Here is a 17074-nt window from a genome sequence, read left to right on the forward strand (position 1 = left end):
TTAATGCAATAAAACAATAAATACCATTCTGGCACCAGGAGAACAAGCTAGTTAAGCCCATTACAGTTTTTAAATTTGCAGGAAACTTGTCTCCCCACAACCTACCTCACCCCTAAAGAAAAAAAATAAAGGTAAAGAAAATAAGAGCGCAGAGAACTAAGATACCCCATGCATCAGGCAAGAGTCTGCAATATTATCTAGAGCGACAGCCTAGCCATTGTTAGTGCTGCCAAAGCACTGCACGTTCTCTGTACCAGCCCAGGTCCCTGCAGAATGATAAACTAAGCAGATTAGGCAGAGAGTGAGGTCTGTGCCCTCTGCCACCTCCGCCGAGCACAGCGCTGCCCCGCTGCGGGCAGGGGAACCCTCGGAACGGCTACTCCGTGCGGGCAGGGCAGGGCGGGGGCTGCTGCCAGCAGCCAGGGCTGTTTATTATTAAACAGTTGGTACTCCTACAGGCCTGGCACTGCAATAGAGCAGTATCTGCTTCAGCAAGACTAAGCCTGATTACAGGAGCGCAGGAGCCAAATCGTGTTTATCATCATTGGCGAGAAACTCAGTGCCCCCAACAGGCACTTGCAGCAGTGTCTGTCCATCCATCCGTCCTCTGGCTGCCTCCCTGGGACAGAATAAAGAAGAGATGGTGGTCCTCATGTGGCACAGGGAAGTTAACTTTTTGGTCCTCAAAACGGGAGGATACTCCCTGTACTGGCACTGGCCAATCCATGTTCTCCTCTCCATTTTTATGAGGCCTCAACTCACCACCTCAAGCATCTGATGTCACCCATGGCTTAAAAAAAAAAAAAAAAAATCTTCCAACTGCATGCAGGGCAGGAGTCAACAATGCTCTTGTGCATATAGTCTACCTCACCTCCCAGCAAGGACAGTGTGCCACAGAGAAAGCACTGGAACAGGTTCCCAGGAAGGCTGTGGATTGCCCAACTCTGTCAGGGCTCAAAGTCAGGTTGGATAAGGCCTTGAGCAACCTGGTCTAACGGGAGATGTCCCTACCCATGTGAGGGGCTGGGACAAGACAATCTTTAAGGTCCACTCCAACCCCTTACCACTCTATAATTCTATGACTTCACCAGTGTAACTCCCATGATTCAATGAAAGGCCACACTGACAAATAACTCAGTATTAAAAGTTTTCTTCACTTCTGCTGGAAGTTATCCCCATACACAAGAAAAATCTGGAACACCTCCCTACACACACATGAATTTCGACTGATCCAATTAAAAAAATTTATTTACAGGAATGCACAAAGATTCAGTCACACTCTATAACAGAAATTGTGAAGTATGGAATCTATTGAGTAAACGTAATTATCAAGTGCCATGAATAAATAATACTGGGTCAACCCTCAAAAATCTACTACAATCATAACAAAGGAAGATTAGACCATGTTGGTGATATGAAATCTTCAGTTTTAGCTTGTTTGTTTAAATGCTATCTCATTTTGGTAGCCACAAGAAGCTAACTGCATCTGATGGCTGCTTCCCAGTCTGCACAAAACAAGTTCAGTGATCATTTAGATCCTGATGAGCAGGTGTTTCCCCAGTTTTGGTGAGGTTCAGTGCAAGAGTGGACAGCTGAGAGACATGTAGTCACCTGAATCGCCATCACTGGTTTGCTACGTGACACTGAGACCTGTGGAAAGTGACTTTTCTCACATCCCCCCTTCATGAAATGGGGAAAATGAAAAGCAATGCATGTAAAAATTAACAACTGACTCTTTAATATTGATGAGGAGCTTAGCAGTACTGACATGGTACGTGTGCTTAGAAACACAAAGTTTGATTTTATTCTGCATCACTACAACAGACCCTGCCTGGTCTCATCAGCAGGACAGCAAATGCAAAAGCCTGTGAAAACTAAGTTGAGGTCACTCTGAAGTTAGGACAGCCAGGAGCATGGTAAAGCAGGATCCTTCAATGCACTCATGATGGCCTCACCATGAGGAGGGCCCTGAGCATCACGAGGGATCCCATATCCAGGCAAAACTGGAGCCTGCCACAGCTTCTGGGCAGCACAGGGAAGTGTTACTCAGACAGGTGGTTAGAAGCACAAGCACCACCTGCTCCTGGATCTCCTGTGCTGCTTTCCCCAGCTGACTCTGGCCCTGGCTGCTCTCGGCTGGCCAGCGCAGCTGCCCCATGTTGCTGCAGGGAGATGCTGCAGGCTGCTCGCAGCAGAGGCAGCAGCAGCAGCTGGCAGCCCTTCCCTGCAGCCTCTCCCAGCCCTCTGTCCCCGGAGAGGGGACCAGGCTGGGGCTTCTAAAGATGTTTAGATGCTCTAGTTTAGTCAAAAACCCTTGGCTGCAGCACACCCCATCTGCACAAGCCACGGTCTAAGCTGCAGATTGCAAAACCAGGAGTCTGAAGTAGACCCCCAAGGCCACCAGGAGCGATGGCTTTGCATGACCCCAGGTGCAGGGAAGGGTGGGCAGAGCGCACTCAGCTGCGGGACCTACGCCATGGATGGGTACAGCAGACTCCAGTCTCCAGAGCTGCCAATTCCGCACTAACACCTAATTTGTACTAAATAACTTTTCAAGAATTCAAACACAAATAATGTAATAATAGCAATTAGACCCTTTACTAAGCATAGCTGTATCAGACATGCAGTCCAGTCATTTCACAGAAGGTAAAAAGCACTTGACAAAGGAATCTGCACCTTCACAGGCACTAGAGGTGTGCAGGTATATGTAATAATTGCATTCCTTGTGTATTAATGTTTGCATATAAGAAATGCATGCTGAGCTAGCATAACACCTCCTTCCTCAAATAATAACTAAGTTCCATACTGTGCCTGAAGTGCTCTTTATATAGTACACAGAAATGGGTTATGTAAAGATTAGAGCTGTGAGAGTTGTTCAAAACATAACTAAAAATCTAGCAACAAAATCCAATTCCAACCTGAGTTTCCCCAACACAAAACTCAGGCTAGTTTTACAGAAACATCTGTGAATTTTTTGATAGTTTTGGCATTGAAATCATACCAATCTAATACCAATAAAGAGAAGGGAGAAGGAAAAATAAGAAAATGATAAAATGGTGTGATAAAAGAGAGTGGAAAAGAAAAAAAACCAAAAAAAAACAAAAAAACAAACAAAAAAAATTAAACAAAAAAAAACCAAAAAAGATGAACAGTAAGGTTTTCCCTTCTTCCCATGCTACTGCCTTTCTTTGCCATAGTGAAAAGGGGAAAAACAGCCCCCAGCTTTCAATGAGTGAATCTTGTTATAGCAGAGCCACGGTGCAATGTGTGGAGTTCAGGGTGTTCAGATGCTTTTGTATGTAAGTGCATCGTTACTAGGAGATGACTAGATTTGGTACCAGGATAATATTCCACCATTGTGTGGTGTTTTCCCATCTGATGTTGCCTTTTCCCCAGTTTAAAAAAAAGAGAAACTAATAAAAAAGAAAATTAAAAAAGATACAATAATTGTTACTGCACACTCTAATGAATTATTGTGTTCAAGGTTCCTACAAAAAAAGTAATATTATACTCGGCTTATGTTTTAATTGATTTATTAATATTTTATCACAGGAATGTAATTTAAGCTCCTCATGATTTAGATCTCATAAACCTTTAGCATTTTGCAAATTCAAATTCCAATTTAAAGCCAGGGCGAGCAATTAACTTTTCTATCATCTTGTCAGGGGAGAAGGTTCGTGTTTAATTTGAGACAAAGTGACAGAAATATATATACACTGTATATATTACCCCAATTTAATTTATGAGTCAGCACCATCCACCTTCCAAATGCAGATTTAATGGCAAGGGAGGAGGGAGTGGGGGGAAGACCCCCTGCTATTGTGTCACTTGCTGCAATATCTGCCCCAAATTCACTATGAAAGACTGCCCCTGGCTTATTGAGATACAGGGCTAGATTGATTACAGCTCTATTTTCAACCCTTTTGTTTTAATTTCCATTCACTCATCATTTTCTCATATAAAGCACGTTCTCTCAAATGTCAATTAGCATTTCCCAGCCAGCAATGGGCAGTTGAAGCCACAGCAGGTCAGGTACTCCCACTGCCTGTCCCAACTGTGCTGCTTCCTGCCCCAAACAGACCCCCCTAAAAGGCAGATATCAGACAAAGAAAACTCCCCATAGGATCGACACAAGTTAGTACCTGTGGGGCCAAACCCCGTAGCCCTCGCTGCTGCACCAGTCACACTGAAGTCTGTGTGGTTCTCGTTGGATTAAGGAACAAACAGAATAAAATGTGGTGCTACTGAACAATCCTGGCCTATTATTTCCCTCTCAAAAGGACATTCCAACCTCTTTACGTGTAATGAAGGAAACCAGCAGTCTAAATTTGCATGGGAAAAAATTTGCATGAACAAAACAAACAGTTGGTTAGCATTTGCATGGGCTGTTTAATAAAGTAAGGGAAGGGGCATTCTGTGGCTACCTGCCAGGGACTTCCCAGATCTGCTGTCCCACAACACAGCTAAGCACTGCACAGGAGTTAGCTCAGGAGCTGGAAAGGTGACTGAGAAGGTGGCCCACACATCACCTATTAGTCTTTGCTGTGTCCCTCAATACTTACATAAAGCAAGCTGTTCTTCAGCTTTCCAAGGGAGGAGAGGCTTTACTGACATGCAAGAACTTTGCCATTACTGCCATCAAGCCTGACAGTCCTATTGTATCAGAAAGAACTGCTTCAGAAAGGAATCAGGGGCTCATTTCCAACACTTCTATACACAACCAAGCTGAATCTCAAGGATCACAAAATCTTGATGCTGCCGACTCAGGCCCAGACAGTCCAAGATATTGGAAAAATCAAGTCTTATTCTAATTTACAAAGCTGTCACACACACTGTATATGCAGATCCAGCTCTACATCCAAGCCTAAGCAAGTACAATTTTAAGCTTCAGTGTTCAACAAGCATGTCAGATGGAGCAAAGTCAGAAACATTCTTTCTCCTTATGAAATGAAAATTTTGGCCTTAATCATCAAAATATTTGAAAACCAAAACTTCTTTGACATAAACAAAAAAATCTCCACCAGTTTAAATGAAATGAAATATTTTGCTTTACTTATTCCAGTCCACTTCTCTGGAATTCTTAGTAATTTTCAGTATTATTTTCTTTCCTTAGAAATAGAAAAAGAATGCTCTTGTATTGAAAAATCATGATTCCTTTAAGCAAGCAAGCAAGCAAACAAAAAATGTATCTGTATATATGTACACAGATGAAAAGTTCATTCAAAGCTTTTCTCTAGAACTTTCTATGCAGTCTTATATCAGCTTATGGTAAAAATCTGCATAGCAGAAAATAGACTTGGGGTACAGCCATTACAGAAAACCCAAGTTGCAGAAGATCTGATATCCAGCCATATTTCACTCTCAATACACACTGGATTTAAAGCCAAGCTTGAAAAACTTGATTCATGCCTGATTCACTTATGAAGCTAATTCAAAGCCTTATCACTCTCTAAACTCAGGTAAAAAAGAGCTCAACTGTCATGCATATTTTTAGACAAATTGTAACAGGGTCTTGCAATTTCCTTTGTTCTGTGGTGTCTGCACTGCTGTTAGACACCATCCCACACTGGCATCACTGCTGAGGTGTCCTAATACTTGTCTGAAAAATACTATTAACTGCACATCATAGGCATTTGAAGCACATAAGAAAACCATAAACTTAATTACACTAGAGTACTGGTGTGATCTCACATGAAGTTTGAGCTTCTGTTATTAAAAATAGGGAGATTGCATTTACTTAATGTTTCTTACAGTAAAACAGTCAATTCTAAACTTTCAAGATTGTATAATCAGACAAAACAATACTGGGGGGGGGGAAGAGGCTGTCTGTGGAATTTACTAGCACAAACATTTCACATGTCAAGCAGCAAAAATTTGTTTATTCTGCTAAAAAGAATATTCCTTGAATTACTATTGTATATGAAATAGCATAGCACAGCATAAAGACTCAGACTAGGAAAATCTACAGAAAAGAGTGGTTGCCTTACTCCACCCCCCAAATATCCCAACATGTTCTGCATTTCAATCAGCTTTTAAATTCTTATATCTTTTCTCAATGCTCCGTAGCCATTACATCTACTCATGACACTGAGAACACTTTCTCCCTTTTCCATGAGCTATCCACTCCTAGGTCAGGAAGAATTTTGGTTTTGTCACTTCTCTTCTGTTACCCAGGAGTTCCCTGTCTGAGCCTATGAAGTTCATCTGAAAAAAAAAAACAAAACAATGAGAAACTCTTCCACTTCCAAAACCACAGCCATGAAAAGAAGTGGATTGTGCTTGAAGTAGGATCATGACTCCACAGCACTTAGCAGTACCCAGATTTTAGATACTGAGCTGAATGACACTCCTTGGAATGAATCACACCCAGACACACTGACATCGCTCTGGGTACCCCTGCACTTGCAGGTCTCCATTTAGAGGCAGTGGTAATGGCAGGGGCAGAGGGCGGAGGAATTAAATAAACTACCCAATCATTCCCTAACCCTCAGAGCAGCAGAAGAGCTATATTACACAATGCCATTAAACCACCCCTTTGCTTGGAGAAAAGTAAAACCACCCCCCTTCATTTCTCTTCCAGTGCCCACCAGTGCTACTCCCACCTCTTCACTCTCTGGGACTTTGATTAGGGAAGATGTGTACAAAGCATAATGCTTTCCAGGCAAATGCTTGCCAAGCATGCCTACCTCACAGAAATCCAGAAGTTTCCAGGAGGTAAAAAACTTTTCCAGAAGAGTCTTAAATGTGCTCATAACAGGAACTTGCCATGAGAACACACCAGCTCAACTCTGAAGTCAAGGATGCTGAATCTTACTTCTGAGCATTACCATTTACATATTTAGATTAGAAAAAAAGTTTAATTTTTAGATGTTTTATAATAAAAGATCTCTCCCAAGGGTAAATGCTCTCGCAGGAGTGTCAAATCTTACAGTCTGCATTGTCAGAGCTTTTACACAGCAATGTTTGCTGTTCATGATGCATTACTTCAGACAAAAGCAACTGACTTTGACTTAGATATTAAAAATCCTGTGTAGCCCATTTTTTGAGAGTTAATGATGCCTAAGGTAGTGCAAGAAAAAAAAAAATCAGATTAACCTGACTCACACCTGCTCCTTCCAGCAAACAATGTGCAGTCACTCCAGTTGGACAGAAGCACTGCAGCTTGTAACATGCAAGGTGAAAGTAAAATTGTCTGTTGAGGAGTGCATTGCTGTAGTAGTATCCCACCTAGAACCAAGTTCCCCTGAGTTATACTCATTTCAAGAGGGGAGAAGAATCTTTAGGGTGGGCATAAATGGGGAAAGAAATAATCTTCCAGTCTTCTTGAAAACTGGCATTTGAAAATGATGTTACCACATAGTCTTGCAAATCAATATGATTTTGACTCACTCTCTCCCCACTACCAAATTACAAAAAAACCAAAAGACAACCCAGAATGACACCTCAAGAGATTAGAAACAGAAGCAGCAGAATAACCTGAGAGGCAGGGCCACTCTTTGTGAAAGGGCACTCTTCAAAAAGTAGCTTCTGAAGCACACCTACACAATTCCTGCGCTACTTTATTTAACGCTCCTTTTCATGTTTGCCCAGGCTCACGTCAAGGGTACTGCAACCGAAGGTGTTTCTACAGCAAACTTTCATGTCCTGCAATTTTCCCTTTCAAATTCAATACAGTAAAATGAAATGAAGCAAAATGAAACAATCTTTATATACCAGTTCAGCAAGCATTCCCCAGACCTCATTGTGCTGCATCTCTCATCAGCTCTCATTTACTCAGACAAGACAGAAAAGATTTGCAGTTCCTATTACATTTTCCCACCCTATTTCCCATTCTGTGTGTAATTTTTGTTTTCCTTCAAATAATACTGATTGTGTCAACTGGAGGGGGAAAAAAAGAAAGAAAGAAAGAAAGAAAGAAAGAAACAAGTACTCTTTGTATTTTCTCTGTAGTAATAAAATACGAAAAAAAGAATTTGCAAGAAAACAGCTGAATTCCCAATGCTTGGAAAACGGACCTGGCTACAGACAGACACATTCTACTTAGAGCAGCATTTCCCACTAAACTGCCAAAGTGTCAGGAAGAGTTGTGTGCCCTTTTGTCAGTGAAGAAATGTGGAACACAGCATTTCCTACCAACTGAAAGTCAAAATCCTGGAAATTACAATTTCATAGGGAGAATAAGGAAAAAAAAAAAAAGGAAAAAAAAAGTCTTTCACATACCAGCAAAGTGATGCAAGACCAGGGTAGGCTGTTACTACTGGTTTTGACTTTACTTTTTTCTTTTAAGGAAATTGAACAATGTTTTAAAAGGCAGAAACAGTGAAGAGCTAAAACAAGTAAGTGAATTGGTAAGAGAAAGCAAAAATACTAGCTTGCTTTGCAACCCAGCTAAAGATGTCTGATTTTACAAGCAACTCAATTCAAGCACATTTTTTTGCTTCAAGCACATGCATGCTCTCACCTTAATCTTGAGAATAAAAACACCCTTTTGTTTTCTGCTATGTTCTGCCTCATATACTAAACAATTTCCAGTGTTTGCAGTAAGTGAGGCAACTGGTCCTAAAGAAAACAGCCTCTTACTAAAGAATCTCTATTCCACCACAGATCAGGTCCATCAGGTGTTTTATGAGAAGACTGGTTCCCACCAAAACCACCATGTGATCACATAAAAATTGGAAATGCACAGGGAAGTTGAATTAAGGTTGCTCTGTCAACTTCAGTTCTAGTGTTCACAGGTTTGACTTTAGGTAAATGAAATATTCACTTTCCCCCACTAGCCCCACCCCGCATGCATTTAATTCCTTGAATTTCCAAAGAGCCAAGTGAAAAAAAGCATCTGCTACCTACCAACACATCAGTGCTCTGTGGCCACTGACAGTATGGCAACCTGCAGGACCACCAGACAGACCTCTGATTTTTGACAGGCTTCATTAAGAAGCTCAAAATCACAGTAGGTCCTTCTTATTTTCATGAAACAGCTATTGTCCGGGTGGCGAGATGCACAAGCATAGAGTAGAATAAAAAAAAATTACTTCCCTACCACAAAGGTCATTCAGTTGATTCCATTCCAAACCATGAAGACACAAGAACTCTTAGATGTTATCACAATATTTTAGCATGGGCAAAACCAAATATTTTCTTCAAGTAACAGATATATAAACAGCCCACCTTAGGCAGAAGCAGCTCTCTTAAAACTTATAAAACTCATAAAACTTATGTTTAAAGCTACTAAACTAATTAAAGTTTGTTACATGTTAATAAAGCTTATACTCAAATGAGAGTAGTTTCTCTGAAGGTAACTGCAAGACAGTGAACCCTGTGTCTAATAAATGTAGATAAGGTGCATGAGAGAGCAGAAAGGAAAGTGCAAGGCAAGCCAGAACATCCAAAACATGTACTTTTAACTTACACAAACACAACAGAAGCATGGGTTCAAGGGAAATTCCACCTAATAGGATAAATGGTGACTGATTAAGCTGAACTCCTCCTACACATACATTATGCTCATGCAGATATGCTCATTCAGTTTAGTGGAAGAAAGTACCTGCATCATTCCCCAAATCTTCTACACAATCCCACTGCCCTGGGGATTAAGATGCTGATAGTGTCAATAAGTGAGAAAGGGAAGATTTTTTCCCAAGACAGGGAAGAGAACTGTGAAACAGGAACAGAGGAGCAGGAGTTGTCTCAGCCAACAGGAATTTTGTCATCTGTAACAACCTCAGTCACTTCCTCCTGAGAGGAAGCACTCATCATCCTCATCACCACTGAATGAACTGACTGCAATAGAGTTATTTGTTAATTAGATGAAAAGCTAAAGTAACTTGATCCTACCAGATAAATCCTATATGATTTTCTTCATGGACCTGCAGGTACTGCTTTACTAAAGTTCCTGCCACCACAGCCCTCTCTTCAACTGGGAGCACAAAGACAAGTTCACTTCTTTGGGAGGAGGAGAAAAACAAACCGCCCACTATTCACCTGGCAGTGTCCATAAGAGGCACTACCCTGACATACTCCCCAAAAGTGCCCTGCTCCTGTAAATGTACATTACAAACATACAGGTCTGGAATTTACAGTCAACAAACAGCATTACAAACAACCACCAGAGAATGTATAAACATTTATAGGAGCAAAATACTCAGTCTGGCTGCACCACACACAGTGTTTATTTATCTCCCTTAAAGAAGATCAATGGGAGAAGACATTTGAAACAACTTTTTAAACCATGTGTCACTTTGTGTTAGTTTATGTCAGTGGGCCTTCTTCCAAGTACTGGTGTCACAGTAAGATATGGATATGTTTAAACAGTTTTCTTGTTCCTTTACTCCAGTCATGGCAGCTGGGCACAAGAGAACAGAAAGGAGTAGGGCTGCTACTCTGACTGAGTTACTGATTTAACATTTAGAATCTTTGCAGCTCAAGAGAAAATTGCTGTGTATTTGTAACCTGAATGCAGGTCAGTAACTTTAAAAGGTCAGGCTGAATGTTTAAAATCTTGTTATTAATTCTCCACCAGCTCCCAGTTGTGTGAATGCCAATGAGCAGACTCAGCTCCTACTGGGCTGAGTAGCAGTTAGCCTGTACCTCTGAACACCAGGTCCTCAAGAAAATGCAAAAGGAATTTTGAAGTAATTACTTTCCACCATACAAGCAAATGACTTCCCTGTTCACTCAGGGCACACTTCTTCAAGCATGAGAGGCACAGATTTCCTTATTGGGGTTTCCTCATTTGTTGCTAACTCATTAGCTTCATGTCAAGGAAACTGAGTTTTCTCCATCCACTTATTTCACTCTTTAGAAATACACAAAATTTTTTGGTGCCCTCTTGCACTAATTTACACAAGATCACAAGATTCAGTGATGCTTCTTAATAATACAACTTCCTATAGTAACAGGACTTCTATAACCTCTTTAGTTCAGAGATACCAAAGTACTTTGCAAACAATACACTTGCCTCAAAAACCATCACCACTGCGTTAGGTCTGTGTCATTAACCATACTTTGCCACCAAGATAAACTAAGGCAGAGCAAGGTAATGCAATTCAGCAGGGTTACAAAGACAGCAGTAGGATTAGGAGCAGCATGTGAGTTTTGCTTTTCTAGTTCCCTAGTTCATCAGAAGGACAGCCATCTGAGATGGTGAAATTCAACAGAAGTTAGTTATGTCTCAGGTAGATGAGAATACCACCGTGTGGAGTTTATGTCATTGGCCTTTCAAGGGTCTTCTGACTCTACAGAAGCCCTTAGATACTATAGGGAAATATCCACTTCTGAAAATGAAAACTTCTGAGTTTTCTTTTCTCAGGATTTGACTCCCACTTGAAAAGATGTGGATGCTCAGACAGCAAAGCATGCAGAGTCTCAGGACACTGGTGTCTGGTGTCTCCCCCTCTCACTTAAGTTCATTTCCATCACATACTCCCCTCCTCCAGATCTAATCCACTAGACTTGATGCTGGAGCATTGATTTGTCTATTTCTACACCAGATTTCTAACACCAGAAAGAATTTATAAGAATAGATGAACATCTGTGACCACATATTTTGGTAGTAAACGTGTTTCAAGGATCAGTGTCTTGTGGAGTAGTCACAAAGCCAAGAAGGCAATATTATTAGTTTTCAGGCTCTGGCTTAAGCCATATATTAGTGATGCTTTGCTTTACTTCCTACTCTAAATACACTTTAAAATTTTTCATGATTCCCCATAAGTTAATACCTTCAATGCTTAATTTTTCAAGGAAAGTATCTTTTGCATTGCTGGTGCAGTAACCTTCTAGTACTGATGGCCTTACATGAAGCAGTCTTTTGTTGTAATGACTTAAAAAATCTCTTAAAATCCTTTACCCAGGACTTTTATGAGCAAATAGCTTTCTGCTCTGGGAAGGTTGTCTCCATTACTAACTGAAAAAAGTAATGCTTATGTATCCCACACCAATATTGAAACATAATCAAATAAGGAATATTGGTTAGCCATTAGACACTGAGCACAGTAAGAGAGACACTGAATCTTCTGTAATTGTCAGGAGAACATAGATCAGTGAAAACATATCTTGTTTCACAGGAATACAAAATTCTAGTTTTTAATCTAGTGCTAAAGGGGAAGAAGAAACACAGCCTAACATAGGTTCCACTGATAAGGCACCATACATTCCTACAGCTTTTAAAGGCACTACACTGAAACAAACACATTTTGTATGTGCATACAGGATCTTCAGCCATAAAAACCCACAAACAAGTGCCATCCATGCTACATCATCACTATCCTGCTTAACAGTGCTTAAAAGGTGACTGTTAGATTGACCAAACTCCTTTAATTTGTGATTTTTCTAGTTATGCACCTAGACCTATTAAGTGGACACACCTTGTACCCTTGCCATTAGAAGGCTCCCCTGCAATACATTTGCCCAAATCAGTGCACTCAAACTCCTACAGAAATTACCCAACAGCATGAGCTGACTTGGAAAAAAGTCTGTCTTGCTGTGAAAGAAGAATTACCCCACCAGAACTATCCCCTTCATGGCTTTTTTTTTCCTTTTTTTATTTTATTTACTTTTTAATGGAAGCAAAAACCCCTATCATCTCACCTACTCCTCTTTTAATAAGGAATGACTGCCGTGACTACCCCCATCTAGAACCACCATTCACTGCCAGCACCTCTGCTCTCCTCGTGTGCTTAGAGAATAACTGATTAGCACTTTGCATAATTAACCTGATTAGCACTGTGCATAATCAAACTGATTAGCACTTTGCATAATTAAAAAGAAATAATAATAATAACAATAATAAGCAGTAGGTAATAGCAAAAGCTGCTAGTCCCAATGCCTGTTCGTTAGCTCTAGGATTAGTTTAGTGTGACATATTTTATTTCTTAAAACTATTTCTTTAAAGATGCACAAGCTCCTGAGAGGTACAGCTTTAAAAATTCTCATTTGCTATCAAGATGACTAGTGAAAAAAAAATTAGTTGTTCCACTATTACAACTTAGGATTTCTTGTGCCTCCCACAGCTGAAGCTGAAGACATTAACAGGATGGATGCCTGATCTGATGCACCAGGGGTTTGGTTCCCATATCTGTCTACAGTACTGCTATTGGATTCAACATCACAGGATACAGAAGTCTCACATTTTTTAATGCATATATATGCTTTCAATGTACTTCAGGAGTAGGAAAGTTGTATTGTTGTTATTGTTGAGATGGATCAGGTAGCAAGATGCATATCCTCAAAAGCAGGTAGGCACTGAATTCTCTCCTGCCCTGAACAATTATTCCAGACCACAGGAAGCATGGGAAGGAATATGGAATTAATCAGACCTCTGCCCCTTAGCCTGCATTACTCTTCCCCCATTTCAGTATCAGTCATCTAAATGCACTTTTTGCAACCTGATCGAGAATGTGAGAGACAGAAGGTACTTCATTTGTTAGCCTGTCCCACATCCAGTATAAATCTCCCAACTGGAGTTTCAGGATTAACCACCACCTCCTAAAACCAGAAGAATCTGCATAACTACACCTACCTAGATTGCAAACTCTGTGTAACATCCATGTCAAATGCTTGACCACTAATGACTTAGCTCTCTTGGACATTCAATGCCAGACAACTGAGAAGAGTGGTACCCCAAGTGAGTCACCAACATTTTCTGCTTGCTAACATGGCCTCATTCCTCCTAGCCACCAGTATATCCCATGTTGCTCTTCACTTTAACCTCATCTCTCTCTAGCATCCTTATATTACAAGCTCAGATTTCCTTTGCATTCCTCACAATCTTCACCTTATGTATTCTATTATGCCTTCACAAGCACCTGAAATATTCCCTGCCAAACTTCCACCACGCCCTGACAATCACTCTGCCTACATTTCCCACTGGGGAGCTTCTCTGCTGACTGCCCAGCCAGGGTGATTGGGACACTGGGCAGCTGGGGGTCAGCTTGTTCTGAGTGATCAGTCTGACTGCTCTTTAGCTGTTCAGAAAGGAATGCAGTGCCCAGACTGCACACCCTGCTCAGATGCAGCACACAGCACGGACCTGCCCTAGAACTGTAGCAAAAATACTCCCACTCTGTCCAAGCTTCCCTCATAAGATCTCTCATAAATAAGCCAATGAGACATTGAAAGGTGGAAATGGCAATGAAAGATAATCTTATCCTAATTAGCTGGAAATGAACTACCCATGCAGAGAAGTCTCTCCATCACTCTAAGCTAAAGAGCCCATATGAACAACAAAGGGTGCAGAGCTAGTTACTCACTTCACAAGTTGTTTAATTTCAGTAAAAATGTGTTGCTGTAGAGATTTCTCAAGTCCAAATGTTCCTGGGGAAGGTAGTTCCAGTAATTCTGGGAAGGAAGCCAATCCTTTGGCTTTGTATGTAAATATTTAAACAACATTATTTTTATATAAATATATTTTATACACATATACATATATGTCTTTAGATTTCCAGACTTGCAAAACTGTAACAGAAAAAAATAGGCAAGCTGACATACAGCTATTGTCTCTGACTGAAACCATGCTAACTGACCATCATAAACAAAATATAACAAAGACTTGAAGATAATTGAGCCATATCACCTTTGCATACTGGTCCACTCAAACAGAAGTGCTGAAAGAGCAAGAGAAGAAATGCAAAAGGTAGAGAGAGAGAAGCCTCAAATTTCATCTCCTTAGAAGGGGCAAGAAAATAAGTTCCATCTATTACAAATTTTTCAGAACCTAGAGAGATACAAGCACTCCATCCACGGGTGTGGAATCTCCAGTTTTGGATGACACAAAGCTTCACATTCTGAGCATTTTAGTGTTATGACACCTGACAGTAAAGCTGCAACTTCATGTTTAGAAAGGTCACTGCTGCTTCAGGCTTAAATCAGGTCCATACCTCAAAAGGGATAACTTGGCAGAAAATTCAAGTGAAAGAATGGAAATGCATCTGGCACTGAGATCTGGTGAATAAATAAAATGGGGAAAAAAAATAAAGCGTTAAAAATGTTGAGGAGAGGGTTGATAAAATGGAGGAAGATGATTTAGTGAGAAAAGGTATCCCGTCAGGGCATATGATGAATAAATAAATCTATGAAAATAAAATCTACCACATGAATTCCACCTCTACTCAGTAAGCAGAAAATACACCCTAGTACAATGTGTGTTAATTCACAGCTACATGATTTAAAGAAACAAAAATACTTATAAATACAATACTTACATGTCGGTATATATAGCACAGCCAGTGAGTTTTAGAAATGCACATACATAAACGAACACACAAAAAACAGGACGAAGAGTAGGGCAAGTCTTTTAGAAAATATTTTAATGGCTTTATAAAAAGCCTTAACCCAAAGTTTCAGGGGCTTTTGCAATCTTACATTTTTCTATTGCAAAATACACCTGCTTTCTTCTCTTTTTTCCCCCTAAACTAAATATTTCTTCCATCTAATGACTCTCTTTATTAGACAGCATCTAATTTGCATACATTTACATACAATTTAACTGCTAGCTTGTGAGAACAAAGAAATGGCTCTGTATTGCACTGAAGGACAATACTCAGAAAGGAAGGTATAAAAACCAGCTAGCTCGGTGGCTGTATATTCTCTTTGTTTCAGAAATACTAGGAGTTTTAAACACACTACTTAAAGGGTGAAAAAGATTATTTCATCAAACAATGAAAAAAGATACAGTGCAGCTTCCTTTTAACGCATTCTCTCTCTGGCCTGGTTAATGGGATTTAAGGGTCCAATATTTCTTTGCTTTCTTCTGTTTCTTTTATTAGAACTGATGGATTTAATTCTGTCACATATTTTACTTCATATTTTATTCCTATAACAATCTATGCTGAAGTTCAGCTCCAATGCTAATTCAATACTATCTTCCTTTCCTTGCAGTCAGCCTGGAATACAACTGAGCCATCTCTGATGGGCATGAAGTGCTCTGCCCTCAATGCCCAGTGCTAATGGATTTTACAGAGAGTCTGCCAGAGTTTTACCTCGTGGCAACAAGTCTAGAGATAATGAAAACTTACCATGTAGCTGACTGGGAATCAACAGGAAGGGAAGCAGGGCTGAGCTCCGCTTGTGAGAACAGGGAGGGACTGTGGTCAGAGTAAATGCAGGATGTAAAGGATGCGTCAAGCCCTCTAGTTCCCTTAGGAGAGAGGGGAAAAAAAAGAGGAGAAAATTATCTTTTAAGACCTTCCATGAAGGAAAACCCTTTAGAAACAGTTGCCAGGAACTGCAACACATGCCCTACCAAAAGCACAATACAACCAGCAAAGTGTTTTCCTCCAAAGGCTCTGCAGTTGGGATTGCACAATTGCTCAGGACAGCTACAAATCTCATCCATGTAGATTTGACATAAAAACCTTGCAGGAAAAAAACATTTCAGGCTGCATGCTGCAGATGCCTGCATCCTCTCACATGTGCAAAACCTAGGCATACAAAAAAGTATGATGAAAAAAAGTCTTCCCATTTGTCCTGCCTGCACAGCAGAGCTGGTGGCTTCACTTCTGACCTCTCCTCTTCCCAGCATCCAACTCAATGCCCCCAGTGGGGCAGAAAACTTAAAGTATCACCATTCAGTGGCATAGGGATGGGTGAAAGATGATCCAGTCACTTTGGTGGCACGTTCAAAGGGCCTGTCCTACAGAAATGTCACAAGAGAAACCTCTTCTGGTGGTAAACAGACCTCGTGCAATGGAATGGAATAGCAGTAGTCTTGGTAAAAAGCACTAGGCCAAGTTAGCCTGCACACAGATCAGGTGTAGAATTCAGGACCCAGCAGCCATCTGCTCTGTTCAGTTTGCCCCAGCCAGCCACATCACCTGGGGCACGCTGGCTTTATGTGATCAGCACCAGGCTTAGTGTTAATTCCATGGGCATCCTCGCACTGGCATGACTGGCACAGCAGCACTGACAGTGCAGGAGCCACATCACAAGCTGTACACAAAAGAAACTTGTGCTGATACTGCCCTGATGTGACTCACTGGCACTCAAAACACATTATAGGTTATTTTCAGATGCAAATTCTAATTTAAAGCTGGCTGAAATGTTAATGAAGTTTTAGCTCTTTTTCGAAGGGGAAAATTCC

At 40.7% G+C, this 17074-nt stretch overlaps 1 protein-coding gene across 20 annotated transcripts in view; it reads right to left on the bottom strand.

Annotated features, from left to right (window-relative positions):
• Positions 1 to 17074, bottom strand: part of ZBTB20 (zinc finger and BTB domain containing 20) — a 477873-nt gene that overhangs the window by 340973 nt on the left and 119826 nt on the right. For 13 of the 20 annotated variants that reach the window (XM_056496777.1, XM_056496857.1, XM_056496786.1 and 10 more), the window contains one exon: positions 16011 to 16132. The exons of the other annotated variants lie outside the window; for them this stretch is intronic. The gene's annotated coding sequence lies outside the window, so the exon portion shown is untranslated. The remainder of the gene's footprint in view (positions 1 to 16010; positions 16133 to 17074) is intronic. 20 annotated transcript variants of the gene reach the window in all.

Source organism: Oenanthe melanoleuca, chromosome 1 (genome assembly GCF_029582105.1).
Source record: "Oenanthe melanoleuca isolate GR-GAL-2019-014 chromosome 1, OMel1.0, whole genome shotgun sequence".
Classification (NCBI taxonomy): Eukaryota; Metazoa; Chordata; class Aves; order Passeriformes; family Muscicapidae; genus Oenanthe; species Oenanthe melanoleuca.